Raw genomic sequence first — 20,050 nt, 5'->3', positions numbered from 1 at the left:
CTTTCTCATGCATAGTTATGTGTGACAACATTCTAGATGCACTCATGATTATATGGCTCTCTCTGTGGTGCCGTTCCATTTCTATGGCAACACTGCCTATGTACCATTTTAGCGTGATGAAGCTCATCACACACTAGTGGTAGTTGAACACCTTCATCAGATCAAAGGGATAATAATATGCAGCATCCTATGAAGAAATTAGGTAGCACAGCTGGTATCTCCAGATCTCTGCAAGTTTTGAAGTTCTTCTTTACTGCACTTATCAGACATAATTAAAATGTTAAAATATAGTCATAACAGTTTATTCTTGACAATATACTAATAAAACTAAGACACAATTGCATCTAATGGACAGTGTGTCTACCATCACTGGGGTGGCAATGGCACATTGTAGCAGCTAAGCTGCACTACTGTGATTGACTAGATAAGGACAGAAGATTTCTGGATTTAGGCCTTAGATCACACAAGTTTAGAAGTTTTTCATATCAGTTTTGACCAGCAGTACAGAACCTGTAGTACTCCAGGTGATGACAACAGGAACCCCACAAACCCTGAAGTTCCACATACCATTGAACCTAAGCTTTGCCCTGAAAAACTGGTAGTAAAAATGAACTATTTATTTAATTAAATCTTTTAGGTACTCTTCTTCAAACAAATGGAAAGTCCAAAGCTTTACAATATAACAGTTTAAAAAACAGCAGTGCCAGTCAAATTAACATCCAAGTATCAATTCTGTAGGCATACTTTCTGCAGAGATTTAAGTTTTTCTGAACATTCTGAGGTTAAGTTTCTAAATAGTGGATCAGATATTAAATAGAAATTCATTTCACTTAAGAAACACCCTCAAGTGTCCCTCGACAATTATTCTTCTGTAAGGGTTGATATGAAGATGGGGATGGGGCAAACAGACATACTTAGTTGTAAGTGATTGGTGGAAACACCAACATTGAATCCATATGAAAGAAGCAGCCTTTTTGGTGTTCTCATGGGAGTGAGTGCCTGCATTAGTTTTGAGGCATCCAGTATACTTGCCATATCCATTTCCTTGAAAGATTTCAAAGCAAAATATTCTTGCTATGCGATGTAATTGAAATGAATGACATAAGTCATAAATTAGCACAGCTCGAGGCAAAATTAAGGGGGGAACTACAGTTTCCCAGCAGAGCTCTTCTTGACTTGTAATGTAGTAATGCTTAACTCAGCTCAAAATCTGATGAGCCAGTCGAGTTAATTAATGCTACAACTCCAAAGCCCAACTCCTTAAATAGGCAGCAACAGACTCCCACATAAGAACTGTTGGATGATGCATAATGCACAAGTCATATTTGTAGCGGAAATGTTGTTAAAAAAAAAAGTCATCCAGGACAATAATGTGCCCAGCTGACTATGAATCAGATAAAGATTTATAGATTCCTGCTTATTAAGATATGAATGAAGGCTAAATAGTTGCCATGGAAACACAGACTTTGTGATTTTTTTAAATGCTGGGACTTCCCACATATGTTCAATGATGAATTCTCATTTCCTTGCTGTCTGATTATTCTGCCCAGTCACATCCCCAAGATCTTTTGATTATCTTAAAAATAAATAAAATCCTTGCAAGTGTATTACTTTATATCTCTTTATTTTCCATCTTTGCTTGCCTCCAACTCCACCCTCTTATACATTTCAGTGTCTTTTTAGGATATTTAGAGCAGACATTCAAGAGTGTCATTTAGGCCAGTCAAGAGGAAGACCCGACACAATGTTTCAGACTACATGTAGTTATTCTTCTGGAACACCCATAATTCTGGCCAGCTCTGATTCTCTGTTGTTGTTGTTGTTGTTGTTGTTGTTGTTGTTGTTGTTGTTGGCATACTGCCCTTCATCCATAGATCTTAGGACGGTCCACAACATAAAAATACAAGATAAAAATACAAAACACACAGCGTGATTACTATTTCATGAGACTAATTACTATTTATGCATACCAAAGGCACACACTGTATGTGTCTGTATGAGATAATTTTTGTGTGTATGACTGTTTGCTCCTGTCTTGATTATAAAAAGTAACTGCATCAAACACTCTTTTAAAAAATCCCCCCTCTCTCTGTAATTTAAACCTGGGGCCTCTGAACCTTGCTGTGAATCTTGTCCCTCCTTCACATCTGAAATGGCACCCTCAAAGACATTTCCTCAATGAATCGAGGTTTTAAAAATACTGAGTCAGCTACAGGCCAGACGTTTGGCTTGGCCATGAATTTCATGCCCATTAAAACAACCAGCCTTCCAAAGCTAGAAAATTGCTGAGCTATAATTTTCTGGCTGTCTTGTTCATGGTACAACTTTCCTCAAGATTAACAGCCCCTTCCAAGTCAGGGCTAAGTGAAGCTATGCTTCTCACAGGCACCTTAACTAATTTACAAATAATAGATATTGAGCTAGTGAAATACACTTCAGTCAGACATTACCCCAATAAAGAACATGAGGGCGAACACCAAAGCACTCCAGCTTGTGCATAATGGAATTCCTGGTGGGTTGTCTGAGGAATCTATATAAATATCCAATGAAGTGATAATAATGATAATGACAAAGGGGATAAATATGGTGAATGTAGCTAGCAGAAAAAAAATTAATGAAGATTTACTGGTCTTCACATTAGGAAAAGAGAAGCTACTGTAGAGCTATAGATTTCATTCTAAATTTACCATAATCATTAACTTGTATTAAGCTCATTAACATTAAGTGTATATTACTTGGAACAACATTGTGGAGAATGGAGCAGCAGCAGCAGCATGTGTTATGCACATACTTGGAAGTTGACCCTGCCTTCAGCTAGCCCAGAGAAATACAGGATATGTACTTGATTGTAGTAATCATGGAAACAGAGAATCTAAATTGCAGTTCTTCTGTAAAGCAAGGGATCTGGCTGCAAAAGTGGAATGTGATTCCTGAAGTTCTCAACCTTTGCTTTATTGCTTCTTTGGAGTGACCATAATGAGAACTGGGAAGAAATAATGAAAAAGCCAAACTGAATCATTCAGTGGAATTCATTGTGTGAACCACAACTATCGGTTTCCTGAACTTTTTAAAGGTACTGAAATAGCACCTAAAAGACAAAGGTGGATAGTGGTGAAGGAGGGGGGAAAGACCCAGTCTTGCAGTACATCTGTTATTTGGACTTCAAAAGCTGCATTTTCAGAAGGATATAGAAACTCACTTTCCCAAGTGAGTTTACGGGCAGTGGGTTCAGTCTAGAATAATGTTGAACTTAGTTCCTATTGAAGTCCTATACATGCGCACTCGGAAGCAAGTCCTAGTGAGGACAGTGGAGTTTACTGTCAGGTTCGGTGTGTATAGGACTGTAGCATAATATAAAACTGGAATTCATTTAGTTTTCATCTAAGTCATTGTCTCTCTCTGTATGAAATATTACTGTTTATAGCTTTATATAAAATTGTAGCCACTGCAGTTACCTTGTTTAGTATAGCTCCACATGTTTCATGCATCATTGCAGTAAAATTTCAAATTGTGGTGAATAAAATTGGCAAAAACAAAACAAAAACCCTCAACAAATTCTGTAATGTTGAACTTGTGTCAGGTCTGTTACATTCCCTTCTACTTACATTGCCAAATGAAGGGTATAGGAATTTCCCTTCTTTTGGTTTATGGTTGGGATAATCACTAATACAGCAACGTATTTTAGCCAAGGAGTGAATGTATTCGATGTTAATGTCCAATGGTAACTTCATACATGAGCCATTGTACATTGTGAAAATATATTTCTGGTGACACTGGGGAAAAACTTGTTGCTCAAATAAGCTATAAATGAGACAGGATTTCTTTAATGATGAGAAAACATGGATTAAGATCTCTAGGGATGTAATGGCAGAATCAATGATAACAGTCTTGGATAGAAAAGCCTATTAGGCAGATGGTATCATGCATGAAAAAGTGATCAAGCTGAGAGAAAGAAGGCCAAATCTGCTTATTGTGATAATTAGAAAAGAAAGAGCCCCCAAGGAATAGGAAGACAGTGAAATGCAACATCACAGCTAGAGAGCCAGTGGAGATGATAATATGAATCCAAGAGAAGGTCAGATTACCATAGGATGGATGAAGGCGTATGAAAATGAGTTGTCAGAACTTTGAAAGAGTTTGGTGTCACACTGTGGGACTTCAATTTGCTCTCTGTACGTCTGATCAATAAGATGCTTGATTGGCTGGCTTTTTATTTCCAGTGATAGACTGGTATTCCAATCTGTAGGAAAATGACACACAGGACAAGATAGCATTTTCAAGAAAAAAATATGTAATTTCATCTGAAGAAATATGAGTTCCCTAGCAGGAACAACAAAATAAATAATGAGTGTGAAAAATAAGCTACCATAAATAAGGATGGAGTAGATACCTGCCTGTAAAAAAGAATTAAATATATTCTGGGCCTATTCAACTCCTGGGGTCCCTACTTTCTACCTCTCTTTCTTTCTGAATACAATGGCAGGAAATCTGTTTTAATTTTAAACCAAACAAAATAACTCAAGAGTAGGGAAAACATACCCTGCTACTCCAATATAACAGTTGCCAATTTATTGCTCATTCATAAGCAGCCTGTTAGATTAAAAGTTGTGAAAAAACCTAAGGGCATGATCCAGCCAAAGTTAAACAATTTAAATCTCATTACAGTAGAGATTTAAATGTGTGTTTTATTTCCCCACTGAAATCAATGGGGCTTAAAGCAGTTTAAGTCTATTTGGATTGTGCCCCATTTGTTCAAATTCTGCAGATTTATTATCTATAGTTATGTGAAATTAAATGAGCTATTTGTCCCAGAATAGTGTTAAAAAATCACACATTTTCTTACATTTAGCATGCCATTCTACCCCTTGTTATCACACATAAACTAATTTGGCTGCTAGAGTGAAATCCTTCAGATTGCTTTTATAGAAACACAGTGCAACTGTGATATAGGTGAACTCAGTCATGGCAAAATATCTGTTGTGTGCTGTGTGAAAATGGAAGATTTGAAATATTGGGTTTTACCCAATGCTAATCCTACTCAGAGTGAACACATTGAGATTAATGGCCATGACTAGCGTAAATTTATTAATTTCAGTGTGTTTTCTCTATGGAATGTCCAAAACGTACTGGGCTGGAAGGGAAGAAAAAGGTGCTGAAATTTACTTGGAGTCCTGCAGTGATTTCATGCTCTTTATTGCAGTTTGTAAAACAGTGATTGAATCCCCCCCTCCCCGCAAACATCAGGCTTTTATATACATTATTCATACAATGAATCCAGTCTGATTGGCTGATTCTGCTTCCCTCCTGGAGCCTGATTGGTCTTCTCCAGCAAGCCAATCAGTTGTTGCATTCTAGGATCCTACCTGCCTATTGTTCTAGGGTCCAAGCTTAGTACATAACAGGTGCCAACTTGAGCAGGCTACTCAGCTTCCCCACAAGTCCTACAGTCGCTCTACCTGAATGAAACATATGACTGTCCAACCCTGTTATTCCACCTTTCTCCCAGTCAGTCTGATGGTTTTACATAGACAAATAGGGACTGTGAGTAACCCTTACAGAGCTTCATCAAGATCCAGAGTGTAGACATACACCTATGTTTCCTGACCTCATGCATAAGGTTAGGGCCAAACTATATGTGACATTGTAGCTTGCCATGAGTGCAAGGTTTCCCAGCTCCCAAATGCCAGCATGGGGCCCTGATGTGAAATGGGAGCATAGCATGGCGAGTAGGGGACTTTAATCCTTTGCCCTTATGCTAGGGTCTCAAACCAGCATTTTTAATTTTTTTATTGGAAAAAAGAAGCTTTTTATGAAGTAAATGTTATATGTACATTTCAACATGTATGTATAGTTCTATAACATTTATGAAATAATGTTTAAGCTTTGTCTTAGAGCAGAAATGGTAACATAAACTATTTGTCCTTGTGCGGGACAATAATTATTTTATTGTAAATTACCCTGAAAAAATTATTAAAGGACAGAATACAAATACTGAAAATAAACTAGTGAGTGCTGATAGTTTCACACATATAGCAGCAGTTAAAAGAAGGTTTCTGCTTTGATTTTAGCCAGCTAACAAAGGAAATTAAAAGAAATGTAGCTCCTGATTTCATCAAAGCTGAGTTCAGAGTAATCTGAAACTATTTCTAATTCTCGTCAAAGGTACTGAATACTCATCTCTAGTTTGAGTGAGTTTCCTCTAAATTGTTAAGTGGGATGCCATCAAATTCTGTATTGTACTTAATACATGCAGTGTAATTAATTTCTCCAACATTGTAAATGCTCTGTATAATTAATCATGCAAAAGAATTCATAATGTAGCTTAAGAGGAACTGTCCTTTCATAATGGAGCTGTACAGCATAAAACAATGATCAGACTGATTAGTTAGAGAAGTCATGACCCAATGTAGGATTACTGTGATTCTTCTTTATGAACCCAGCATTGTAAATAATTTAGTATTCTCTCTAAATCAACTGAATGTGAATGACTACACAAAGGACAGTAAACAAAAAGCTATGTCAACACCATTATTTCCTTATATGTGAGCATAAATCTGAAATGTGTTTTGTTCCTGTTATATAATGTGCATTCATAGGTAAGTAAGAAATCAAAGTCAAATATAAAGACCACAAATTTGGAAGTAGCATAACGTATTAAATGTTAATCTTTTGTTTCAGTCCTACCTTACTGAGGCAGAATTTCCTATACAATGTGGATGTATTCAGTGAGATATTTTGCTTTTTCCATGAGACCTCAGATAAAAACATTAGAATGGATCGATTTTTCTGCTACCGACAAAAATACACAACATAGTAACAAACAAAACCAATTGTAATGAACAAAACCCACTGTTTAAAAGGCCATAGATTGTTTAATTAGCCAAAAGCCCGGGAGAAGTAGAATAAAAATATGGAACTCTTCATGAATTTGTGTGCCATCCTTGTACAGGAGCCATGCTATTCTTCTCTGTATCATTCCAATTTTAGTTTATGTGCTGCTGGAGTGAGTTTGCAGCCTTAGCCACTAATAGTACTTGTCTACCCAGAAACAAGGAGGCAGCAACGAAAACCATCCCAATGAAAAGGAAATGCAAGAAAGCAAAGTGGCTGTCCAACGAGGCCTTACAAATAGCGGAGGAGAGAAGGCAAGCAAAATGCGAGGGAGATAGTGAAAGATACAGGAAATTGAATGCAGATTTCCAAAGAATAGCAAGGAGAGACAAGAAGGCCTTCTTAAACGAGCAATGCAAACAAATAGAGGAAAACAACAGAATAGGAAGAACCAGAGATCTGTTCAAGAAAATTGGAGATATGAAAGGAACATTTCGTACAAAGATTACCATAATAAAGGACAAAAGTGGTAAGGACCTAACAGAAGCAGAAGACATCAAGAAGAGGTGGCAAGAATACACAGAGGAATTATACCAGAAAGATATGGATGTCTCGTACACCCCAGGTAGTGTGGTTGCTGACCTTGAGCCAGACATCCTGGAAAGTGAAGTCAAATGGGCCTTAGAAAGCACTGCAAATAACAAGGCCAGTGGAAGTGATGGTATTCCAGCTGAACTATTTAAAATGTTAAAAGATGATGCTGTTAAGGTGCTACACTCAATATGCCAGCAAATTTGGAAAACTCAGCAGTGGCCAGAAGATTGGAGAAGATCAGTCTACATCCCAATCCCAAAGAAGGGCAGTGCCAAAGAATGCTGCAACTACCGCACAATTGCACTCATTTCACACGCTAGCAAGGTTATGCTTAAAATTCTACAAGGAAGGCTCAAGCAGTATGTGGATCGAGAACTCCCAGAAGTGCAAGCTGGATTTAGAAGAGGCAGAGGAACCAGAGACCAAATTGCAAACATGCGCTGGATTATGGAGAAAGCTAGAGAGTTCCAGAAAGACATCTACTTCTGCTTCATTGACTATGCAAAAGCCTTTGACTGTGTCGACCACAGCAAACTATGGCAAGTTCTTAAAGAAATGGGAGTGCCTGATCACCTCATCTGTCTCCTGAGAAATCTCTATGTGGGACAAGAAGCTACAGTTAGAACTGGATATGGAACAACTGATTGGTTCAAAATTGGGAAAGGCGTACGACAAGGCTGTATTTTGTCTCCCTGCTTATTTAATTTATACGCAGAATACATCATGCGAAAGGCTGAGCTGGATGAATCCCAAGCTGGAATTAAGATTGCTGGAAGAAATATCAACAACCTCAGATATGCAGATGACACAACCTTGATGGCAGAAAGTGAGGAGGAATTAAAGAACCTTTTAATGAGGGTGAAAGAGGAGAGCGCAAAATATGGTCTGAGGCTCAACATCAAAAAAACGAAGATCATGGCCACTGGTCCCATCACCTCCTGGCAAATAGAAGGGGAAGAAATGGAGGCAGTGAGAGATTTTACTTTCTTGGGCTCCATGATCACTGCAGATGGTGACAGCAGCCACGAAATTAAAAGACGCCTGCTTCTTGGGAGAAGGGCAATGACAGGCCTAGACAGCATCTTGAGAAGTAGAGACGTCACCTTGCCAACAAAGGTCCGTATAGTTAAAGCCATGGTTTTCCCAGTAGTGATGTATGGAAGTGAGAGCTGGACCATAAAGAAGGCTGATCGCCGAAGAATTGATGCTTTTGAATTATGGTGCTGGAGAAGACTCTTGAGAGTCCCATGGACTGCAAGAAGATCAAACGCATCCATTCTTAAGGAAATCAGCCCTGAGTGCTCACTGGAAGGACAGATCGTGAAGCTGAGGCTCCAGTACTTTGGCCACCTCATGAGAAGAGAAGACTCCCTGGAGAAGACACTGATGCTGGGAAAGATGGAGGGCACAAGGAGAAGGGGGCGACAGAGGATGAGATGGCTGGATAGTGTTCTCGAAGCCACAAACATGAGTCTGACCAAACTGCGGGAGGTAGTGGAGGACAGAGGTGCCTGGCGTGCTCTGGTCCATGGGGTCACGAAGAGTCGGACACGACTAAACGACTAAACAACAACAACAACAACAACCCAGAAACAAATGAGATAAGCAAACAAGCTATGTTCCTATCCTGATCACACAGGGTAATCACCACTCCATATATCACAGGGAGAACCACACCTTTCAGACCACTGGAATTACTTACCATGCTTTCTCTGGATTAATTTTCACCTCCTCTAAACTCATAGCCTTCAAAAACTGGTTTAGAAGCACAACAGTAGTTTCTGGATGTTTTGATAATAATATGAGAGAGCTTTTCTTTTTATTAAGGGAAAAGATGCTTATTTTTATTCCTTATCACTTTAGTCTTTAAACATTTTAAGAAATTACTCAGAATATGCAACGACTCATACAGCTGTTTTGCCTTATGTTGACTTTTCCATCTGCTTTCAATGACTTGTTTTGTGTCTGGATTATAGATGTTCCCTACTTTTGTATATAATTATGGAACTGTCTTGCCAGATATCTCATATTTAGGCATTCCAGTGCACAATAGCTCTGGCAGTAAAAGATGCAACTCACTTTAGAGCAGTACAGCTTGAAAAGAAACAAGAGAACAGACATTCACTACTCTGATTAATGTTTTCATATATATTCATATTCATTCACAAGAGATGCTCATGTAAGCTAAAGGGTTTAATACAGTTCTTCAGTTTGCATAATTCAGTTCAGTGTAAGTGAATAAAACTAGGCTTTGATTCTTGAGAATTGTGTTCCTCAGCTTTAGATGAAACTTCTGTTTATAGGCTTCAAATAGACACAATATAACTAGTCAATCATTTCCCTTTGCACTATTGCTCCCATGTAATAATTAGAATTCTCTTTCATGTCAGTATATTTGTACTGTGTGCATTCCTCATGTTTCACCTGGCTGACTCCAACTCCCACATTTCATTTGGGAAGCACTAATATTTTTAATTTATGATGCTTACACCATCGCCTCTTACCCCTTTTATTCCTCATATGTTATTTCCATCATAGGCTTGTCTATTAAAATCTTGTCAAAGTTGTCTTGGTAAATTGAGATATTTGCCTTTTGTCTTTCTGTTAGGAACAATCTATGGATGGCATCTACAACCTTGCCCACAAAATGACACGTGTTTTTATTCTCTGCTCTTTCCCCTCTTCAAATCCATCATCTTCATCTATATTCAATTGTCTTTGCCATCCATTTATTCTCAGGAGACTGATTTTCAAAGTGCTCCTCAGGAAATATGCGCCTCCATACCACTATTTATTAATATGATTTAGACCCGTTCTGCAGAGCACTTTCATGCCATTTTCTGAAAACATTCTTCTCTATGTGCTGCGTGTTTGCATATAGACCTAAAGATTGTTCTCCACTTAATGAAATTTGGCACAGTTCCATTGAAGTCTTTATGATGAGTGACTGTGCTTTATTCTGTCAACTGAAACTTATTTCTCCTTCATATTATCATTCACATCACCTCCAAATACCTAGATGAGTAATAATTTATTAACATTTTGCTTTTGATTAGAATATAAATAAGACTAAAACAAAAGGAATTCAGGACACATTACTTTTGTCATCTCTGAGAAATGCAGCCTTCTAACCCTCAGGTAATTAGAATACACTAATTAATTTAATGGGTACAAATTATGAATTTAGTCATTGCTTAGGTTACCAAAAATAGTCCCGTGATAGACAATAAAGCCAGAAAGCCAACTTAGCAAGCTTTATCATCAGTTCTCTGATGTTATTTTAATATTTTAATTGACAGTAAAATGCTTTTTTACATTTCTCATAGCGAATGATGCATTTTGGGCTATTCTTTTTATTAATTCTGAATTGCACTTTTAGTGCAACCCCATACATGTGTACTCAGAAGCCAACCTAAGTGAGTTCCATGGGATGTATTCTCAGATAAGTGGGGATAGCGTTGTGACTTCACTCCTTATCTTATATTTATAATGGAACATACTGTTATAAAAAGCTATTATGCACCAATGCATTGCTAAAAACCACCATAATACCCCCATTTTCCATATGCTGTTTCTCACAATCTTGGACAGCATAAAGTAAAAAATAAAATAAGATGCACACATGAAGCTTCTTTCTTTCTGACATTTAAAAGGATCTCATGCATAGGTGAAGAATCTTTTCACTACTCCAGAACAGGAGCCTTCTGCATCTACCACACCTTACTCAAGATATCTAGTGTGGCAGCTTTTATGGTAGACTCCACGAAGGACGCATCAAAGTTTTCAGCATGCTCCATGGCTGCAGGTGTCATAGCAAGCCAATCCTTATGGCTTAAACAGTGAGAAGCAAAGACTGCTTCTAAAATCAACTTCTCTACAGTGTCTTTCTAAGGATTGATGCTCTTTGGGGAAAAAACACTCAAATACATTCCTATTGAATCTAAAGACAAAAGAAAAGTTATTGTCACCCAGTGGGAGGAACAGGCTTTATACCCTGCATCAGGCAAAGAAGTCCTTTTGTCCCTACAGATAGCAAGGCACTCCAAATAAATGCAGGCTAAAACAAATCTGGAACAAACTGGGATTCTTTTTTCCTCCAAAGGGACATCAGGGAGACAAGTTCAACACCTCCAAGCCCCCACACCAAACTCGAAACCACCAGTGACTCCATCAGCGTTCATGTGGGGGGTCACCTACAAGCATTCATACATACTTGGCGGCACTCAACAATGGATTGATGGGTCCTCTATACCATTTCCTATGGTTACTGCATAGAATTCACCAGTCACCCTCAACATTGGTTCATCAATCTCCACCTCACCCTCCAAACACTAGATTGTGGGGGAATGTGTCCTTCATCTCCTCAACATGGCAGCAATAGAGCCAGTACCCACAGAAGAACACTTATTAGGCATCTGCTTGATCTTCATTGTAGTTCCCCCACAAAGCCTGGAGAGTAGTATTTGATCTGGGGTGTGACAGGGGGAGATGGAATGCTGTTATGTAGGAAATGTGATCTGGGAAGAGTACCATGGGCTATGGTGATCTCAGCAAACTTCCAAGTGCCATGTGACCTTGTTCTTCCTCATGGAATTGCAGCTCTCAGCAGAAGGTTTTCCATAATGCTCTGCACACAACGTATTTTCTAAGCATTGCCGTTCCTTCCTTTGCCTGCTGATTTGTCCCATGGCAGTTCTTTACTCTAGATTGAGACTTCTGAAGAGCATCTAATGTTGCCATGTCATTGTCACAGGCTAAAATAAATAAAATTATTTGTAAACAGCACCATTTATCTTGGAGTGTTATGCCATATGAAGATTTCAGTGTCTAGCCATCTGCTTGGTAAGTTTGGCTACAATCTGTATGTAGAATCTTCATGTGTATGTTGCAAAGGTTATAAATTTTATCACCTTGATATGGCTAAGTCATGAAAACTGTCATGTAGTAATGGCTCTGCTTCTGGTCTCAGCAAGAATCCAATCTGTTTAGGCCTAATGGTTTAGTGATCACTGCAGCGATACATTTATAAGTAGCTCTTCAGCTGCAATGTGGAAATACCTGCAACACTTTTCCTAACCAGTATAATATAAAGTTGGTCAACATTTACAATCCTATAAAGTCCTATAAGTTTGTGTCTCTTCAGGAGGTGTATCTTGATGTCTTAAAAGTAGAGATCATTCTTCACTTTGTTGTTGCTGTTTTCACACAAAGCAATGCCTGGTAATACAACAAAGCATATATAAGCTGTTTAAATTATCTCAGAATTGTCCTTGAGAATCTGAATATGTCCTTAAATTGCATTGTTGTCCCTAATGGACAGTGATACAGCTATACGCCAAATGTGAGCAGTACATGCAAGAGTGTTTTAATAAATCATGTTATTAGGATAGAGTATATATAACCATGTATTTTTATTGAAAGAAATACAGATTTTATTTACTTTATATTTTTCAACAGTATTTTTCTAATACTATTAGGCAGCAAAACTTTCAAGTCATTTACAAGGAGACCATTAACCAAGGTGAAATATAAAGTACTCTAGTAGATCTGTTTGGCTTGTCTCCATCTGTGCATTTTTGTCCTTTGTGCTATTTTTATTTAGTTCAGTTTGTCCTTCTATTTTATTCAGCATGTCCTTTCCTCAATGAACACTTGTGAGTGGGTTCAGATGAATAGCTGATACGGGGACTGATGTGGTAACGCACTATAGGGTGATTTAGGGGAGGATGTGTGTTGAAATAATTTGTTTGAATGTTCTAAGGTATCACAGACTTGTAGTGAAATTTCAGCCCTCCATTTTCTGGGGTGGGGGTGGGGGATGGGAATGAAATTTGGATTGATCCAGGAGTTGGTGAGCTACATCATACTACTTCTAGGTTGCATCAACAGAAGTACAGTGGTACCTCGAGTTACATATGCTTCAGGTTACATACGCTTCAGGTTACATACGCTTCAGGTTACAGACTCCGCTAACCCAGAAATAGTACCTCGGGTTAAGAACTTTGCTTCAGAACAGAGAGAACAGAAATTGTGCTCCAGCGGCACGGTGGCAGCAGGAGGCCCCATTAGCTAAAGTGGTGCTTCAGGTTAAGAACATCCAGAACGAATTAAGTACTTAACCCAAGGTACCACTGTATAGTGTCCATATCAAAGGAAGTAATAGTTTTACTCGCTTCTGCCTTGTTCAGACCTGGAGAACTGTGTCCTGCTCTTGGGTCCTTCTAACTATCCATGATTCTATTTGGTTGTGCCTTCACATCATTCAAGTGAACTATCACAAAAATATTCTTGCTCAGCTGCCACCACTGCTATTTTGTCTTGTTGGCTGCATGACCCAGAAAGCTGTCTGTGAACAAACACCGGTTCCTTTGGCCTGAATCTAGATGAGCGCCTCACCCCATAGTCTCCTTTGACTGGACGTAACCATCCAGGGGTCCTAAACCCTCCTTTTTTTACCACCAAAGAATCCCTAAGAAAGTATCTTAACATCATTTGATGCCTCATGCAGGCCTCCAATGCCTGAAGAAAGACACTGAAAAGCAAATCACTCTTCACTGACACTTTACTAGGGAAGTAAGTAACCTAGAGTGATGATGGCATCCACCCCACCCCCTGTGAAACTAGTTCAATGTCATAATGCTGTGATTACACACTTTACCTTGATGGCCCAACTTAGAGTAGCAACCATTGTCTGACATCATTTTTTATTTTTTCAATCCCCCAAAGTTGGCTTTGCTTTGAAGATATACCAAGCCTGTTTAGCATACCTCTAGACAGCTCCTTCTCAGAACTTGTAATACTCAAGGAAGTATCATATTCCATATCAGCATGGAACATCAGCCATGGGTCAGTTGAAGACTTCCTGCTTAACAGTACAGTGAGCATGTAAGGGAAATAGGCTGCTGTTAGGATCCTCAGAGAAAATACAGTGGTGCCTCGCAAGACGAAATTAATTCGTTCTGCGAGTTTCTTCGTCTTGCGGATTTTTCGTCTTGCAAAGCACGGCTATTAACGGCTTAGCGGCTATTAACGGCTTAGCGGCTTAGCGGCTATTAACGGCTTAGCGGCTTTAAGAAAAAGGAAACAAACTCGCAAGACGTTTTCGTCTTGCGAAGCAAGCCCATAGGGAAATTCGTCTTGCGGAACGACTAAAAAAACGGAAAACTCTTTTGTCTTGCGAGTTTTTCATCTTGCGAGGCATTCGTCTTGCGAGGTACCACTGTAGAACTATTATAAAACCTCAAACGCCCTACCTGAGTTGAATCTGTGCTATACATAGGTTAACAATGATGGCAGTACAAGCAGGCAGTACAAGCAGGGTGCAAGTGCAACTTTTACTGCAAAAAATGTAACCATTTTAGCTTTCAGCTTAACCCTTTACTGAGTGGGCAAAATGAAGAGGTGCGTATGACCAGGAGGAGGAAAAAAGTTGAAGAAGTTTGAGTTTTATATATTGATTTGAATCAGCCAAGCAAATTTTTGTTATCAGGCTTCTAGCATTTATAGTGACATATACAGTACTGATATTATAGTGCTGAAATGGGTAGAAGGTTGTGGGTGCATCTCTTTCTATGACCTGTTACACATTTCTGCATGCATTGGTTTCTCACGAAAGAAAGACTTAATGTATAGCTTCAGGTTATGTGAAAAATCCCTTGTCTCACTGCTAAATGAGGGTGAACCAAAGAACTGTTATATTTATGCACTTTTATATTATGGATGTCTACATTGATTCAATTTTCATTTGTGACATTGTGTGCAAGGTTTAATTTTTATTAGCTCCCAAATGCAAAGCAAGACATGATTGATATATTTGTGATAAAATCATATTCCCTTTGCTAGAAGTTGCCTTCAGCAATCTTTCTTGTAGTTTTAGTTTTTCATAGTTATGTCCAAATGTTACCTTGCTACAGAGGAGAGCATTAATGGCTGTACTTCAGTAGTGATGTACCTAAATTTCCTACAACAGTTCAGTTCACCCAAAAGATAGCACAGCACAGTCCTAAAACCCAATAGCACCCAGAATTTGGAATGTTGAAAAAAAATGGTTTCAGAGAATATAATTTTAAAAAGATATATTATTAAGAAATGTATGTTAGAATTTATTTGAGAATTTCTCTCACTCTAGCTCTAATGTACTCTTTATTCTTATTTAGGCTGCAAGTCCGCTCCACTTCCTCATGGGGGGGGGTTGCGGTCAGGGCACGTGGTCTCTCGCACCCAGCGGGGGCTGGGCTTAGCCCCCATGCCAGTGGAGATCCCTTGGCTGCGTCATGGACCCCGGCCAACCAATCCTGGTGGCCAGGGGGCGTGCCTTGGTGGATTTAAGCAGCCACACGGCTGGAGGATCTCCGTTGTTGTCCAGATCCCAGTTGAGGTTATTCCTGAGCAGAAGAACAGTATAGGATTGAATTGTTAGTAACAATCATTACTGAACCATGTAACCGTTGAAGACAGGGTTGTATGACTTGTTTAGGCAAATGGGACCCATATATTGTGCAAGAGAATTGGATGTAATTTTTGGTTATTAGTTCTTTCCAAATCAACACAGTTTTCATTGACTTGTTGGATGTTTAACCACAGGATGTATTTTATTTATTGTATGGTGTGGTTTTGGATTTATGTACCACCAGGGTAAGATTAATTAACTCCTAACACATATTTTAAAACCATAATGTATTCTTTTCTTTATTTAACTTGAGATATTGAAAGTTTCTGGATTTTAAAAAATCCTTATGAAATTTACATTTTGAAGTTTTATGTTCCACCACAATATTTATAACAAATTTAACAAAATTATATCTAGTTACAAGTACAAGCTAGGATACCATAGGATTTGTTGGGTTCTCTCTGCCTCTGCCAATCTAATTGTTTCTGTGTCACTACACAACATTCGGACATAAAGATAGCTGGATCATTTTGGTTCTGTCAGCCTTCCTGAGTACACTGTTTGAATGTTGAAGAGAATAAAGAGCCTGCCTGAATTCACAGGCTGAGGAAGAATTAATTACTGAGACAGTTTCTCAGAAACATCATAGTTTGTTTGGGCAGAAGCTTTTTCTCATGGAGTAGGAAAGTAGGTCCAGAGATGGATTTCTTACCTTCTTGGATCCCTTCCATGGTTATATTCTACCTTGCTTTAAGAATGTTCTGAATGGCCTTGGTTGGTTCTCTTATGGCCTTGGTTGACAGTTTTTAGTGAGTAATTGTTGGAATGTTGTTGTTGTTGTTGTTGTTTAGTCGTTTAGTCGTGTCTGACTCTTCGTGACCCCATGGACCAGAGCACGCCAGGCACCTCTGTCCTCCACTACCTCCCGCAGTTTGGTCAAACTCATGCTGGTAACCTCGAAAACACTATCCAACCATCTCGTCCTCTGTCGCCCCCTTCTCCTTGTGCCCTCCATCTTTCCCAGCATCAGTGTCTTCTCCAGGGAGTCTTCTCTTCTCATGAGGTGGCCAAAGTACTGGAGCCTCAGCTTCACGATCTGTCCTTCCAGTGAGCACTCAGGGCTGATTTCCTTAAGAATGGATGCGTTTGATCTTCTTGCAGTCCATGGGACTCTCAAGAGTCTTCTCCAGCACCATAATTCAAAAGCATCAATTCTTCGGCGATCAGCCTTCTTTATGGTCCAGCTCTCACTTCCATACATCACTACTGGGAAAACCATGGCTTTAACTATACGGACCTTTGTTGTCAAGGTGACGTCTCTACTTCTCAAGATGCTATCTAGGCCTGTCATTGCCCTTCTCCCAAGAAGCAGGCGTCTTTTAATTTCGTGGCTGCTGTCACCATCTGCAGTGATCATGGAGCCCAAGAAAGTAAAATCTCTCACTGCCTCCATTTCTTCCCCTTCTATTTGCCAGGAGGTGATGGGACCAGTGGCCATGATCTTCGTTTTTTTGATGTTGAGCTTCAGACCATATTTTGCGCTCTCCTCTTTCACCCTCATTAAAAGGTTCTTTAATTCCTCCTCACTTTCTGCCATCAAGGTCGTGTCATCTGCATATCTGAGGTTGTTGATATTTCTTCCGGCAATCTTAATTCCAGTTTGGGATTCATCCAGCCCAGCCTTTCGCATGAGTGTTGGACAAAATGATAACTATTTTTTTTCCTAAGAGCCAAACTTTCTTTAAATATATAATCCCTAAAGTTTCCTTACAAAGGCATTTTTCTTCATAGGTATAACCACCATGCAGGAGTATACAAGTGGAAAATATGCATGCACTATGCATGATAAGGCACACGTATTCATCTTGCACATACTGTATATGGCAAAATACCAATGTGAGCAAAATCTATGCATGCAGTAAATCAGACATCCAATCTTTGCTCCTGATATTATACACATTTTGTTGCTTTTAATACATCCATGTAGAGAAAGCAATGTGTGAGAAACAGTTCTAAAATTCCCAGGCTTTTCGATGTATGTATTTTATTTTTGTTAATGGCCCTGAAAGCTCTGTTAAATGACATTATATGAATCTTTCATCTAAACATGTGAACTTGACAATGTGGTTGAAACACTGGTGTGTCTTATTCTGTACCTCATCAACGGAAGAAACAAAACGGTATTTCATCAGGAAGGCAACATCAATCAATTAATTGTTCTTGGAACCATTATGTTCTCTGTAAATTGATTAGAGAGAATTGCCAGATGTGCATCTAACCTGGCATTATAACAAGATCACCCCTCTTTGTATTATGTATTTGTATTTCTTTTGGAAAGGAGAATGTTATTCATGTTTTTAGGGGAAAAGAACAAACAATTTGGAAAGAGTAAGTTAATTAGCCCAAAACAGAAGAGCAAATAGATCCCATTAACTGTAAGAGCTATTCAAGGGACAGATGGATAAACAAAGCATTCCCTCCCTCCTTGGCTTTAATTTGAAATATATGGGAGAAAATGTGCACCCTCTTCCAATACACCATAATTTAGGGTGATATTCAAAATGGAAGAGTAGCATACAATGATGAAACTTTGGCTCCAGCTCCTGTGTACTTTGCCCCATTCTATATACTTATTACTACTGTTACTATCAAATGTTTATAAATGCCAATGGCATGCTTGGCAGCAGAAGACAGTCTCCTCATGGAATGTGGTGCTGCTTTTTCATTCCTGAAGGAACATATTTCTAAAATGAATATATATTCGTGCATATTTTTTTTGGTTGGAGAACAGCATTGCAAATGTTGAAGAAATGCAAATTTCAAAGTATAGCTGCTTTTTGCTTCATGTATTGTTTCAGAAAATGAAAACCAAACTGAATTTCTGCCTCATCTCTAGCATTCAGTAAATATGTGAGAGGAATCACGATCTTCTCCCGCATCATCATCATCATCCACAAGTTGGAGGGCGGTGACTGAAGTTGGGTGCCTCCTGCAGCTGTGGAGGATCTCTGCATATTTTAGGGTCCTGGAAAATCAGAGTTCTAAAACATGGAGAGTCTCCACAACTACAGGGCTACAGAAGAGCACTGGTAAAGATGACTGGAATTGGGGCAGGGTTGAAGCTAATGTGCTTGTCTCCAAAGCCATCCCTCACATGTTTATTGATTGAAAATACAAAATGTCTGAAGGGGCCTACAAAGAGAAATGCTTTATGCATAGATGAATACCAAGTCTGTGGAATGGGGGAGAATAAGCTTGAATCGCTATAATTTTCCTTAACATGAAGTCGCCCTTGTAGTTATCCTGTCTCCCTGTGGAGTGAATCCAATAAATGTCCTTAAAGGCTTGGGAAAATTGGTTGTTCTCATTGTTTGCACAGTGATGTAGAAAAGCCTTATGCATCTAAGTTGAATTAGTGTGTAATAGCAAATAAGTGCTTAACATGTTTGAAATGGCAAAATATACCTTTGATATAAGTGCATAGTTTTATGTAGTGCTTTGTTTAGACTTGAATTCTGATTAAAATTGCATGAAATATTAATGGGTGGAAAGGGAGAGATTAGTTCATTAACTATAAATTAAAAGTTGGCATCCATTATTTAGTATGGCAGTTCAGGCTCCCAGTTGATGTCATTTATGTTGCTTTAATTACTATTCCAGTTTGCTAGTCTTACCACACAGGTCAATCAAAACTACATGCAATTAGAGTAAGTTTTAAAATCTTAGCTTAGATCATCAGGCCTGACCCTGATGCATGACAGTTTGTGTGTGTGTGTGTGTGTGTGTGTGTGTGTGTGTGTAGTATTTTCTTCAGATGGAAAACTCTGGTGTGGGGACAAAACGAAGGCACAGTAGGGGTATCCATGCATGCTCAGGCCTGGTGGGCACCTTCCTCAACCAGTGCTGGGGCTTGTTTTAAACTTTAAAAAGGGGGGAGGGAGGGAGGAAGGCATGGACAGGGGTGTGTGCTTCCTTTGCTCCAGAGAAGAGATTTTCTGAATGGAATGGGAATAAATGTCCAAGTAGCATGTGTGTGTGTGTCAGGGCTGGAGTCAGATGCAGGTAAGCACAAAGAGGAAGAGTCAGTTGTCAGGGAAATTAACTCTTTATTTAAGGAAACAGCCTACAACTCAGCAACACTTTTTAAATTAGAATGGAAAACCATAGCCAAAAGCAGGCAATAGGAACAGAAGATATGGAACTGGTTGCATATCAATCAATACATTATAAGAAAAG

At 38.9% G+C, this 20,050-nt stretch overlaps 1 non-coding gene across 1 annotated transcript; it reads right to left on the bottom strand.

The window, feature by feature from the left end:
* Positions 1–6,904: 6,904 nt before the first annotated feature.
* Positions 6,905–7,016, bottom strand: LOC128413266 (U6 spliceosomal RNA). The gene has a single exon (XR_008330289.1). It is a non-coding gene; the product is annotated as a U6 spliceosomal RNA (small nuclear RNA).
* Between the last annotated feature and the right edge of the window lie 13,034 nt (positions 7,017–20,050).

The sequence above is a fragment of the Podarcis raffonei genome, chromosome 4, assembly GCF_027172205.1.
Source record: "Podarcis raffonei isolate rPodRaf1 chromosome 4, rPodRaf1.pri, whole genome shotgun sequence".
NCBI lineage: Eukaryota > Metazoa > Chordata > Lepidosauria > Squamata > Lacertidae > Podarcis > Podarcis raffonei.
This window is presented reverse-complemented; position numbering and strand designations above follow the sequence as displayed.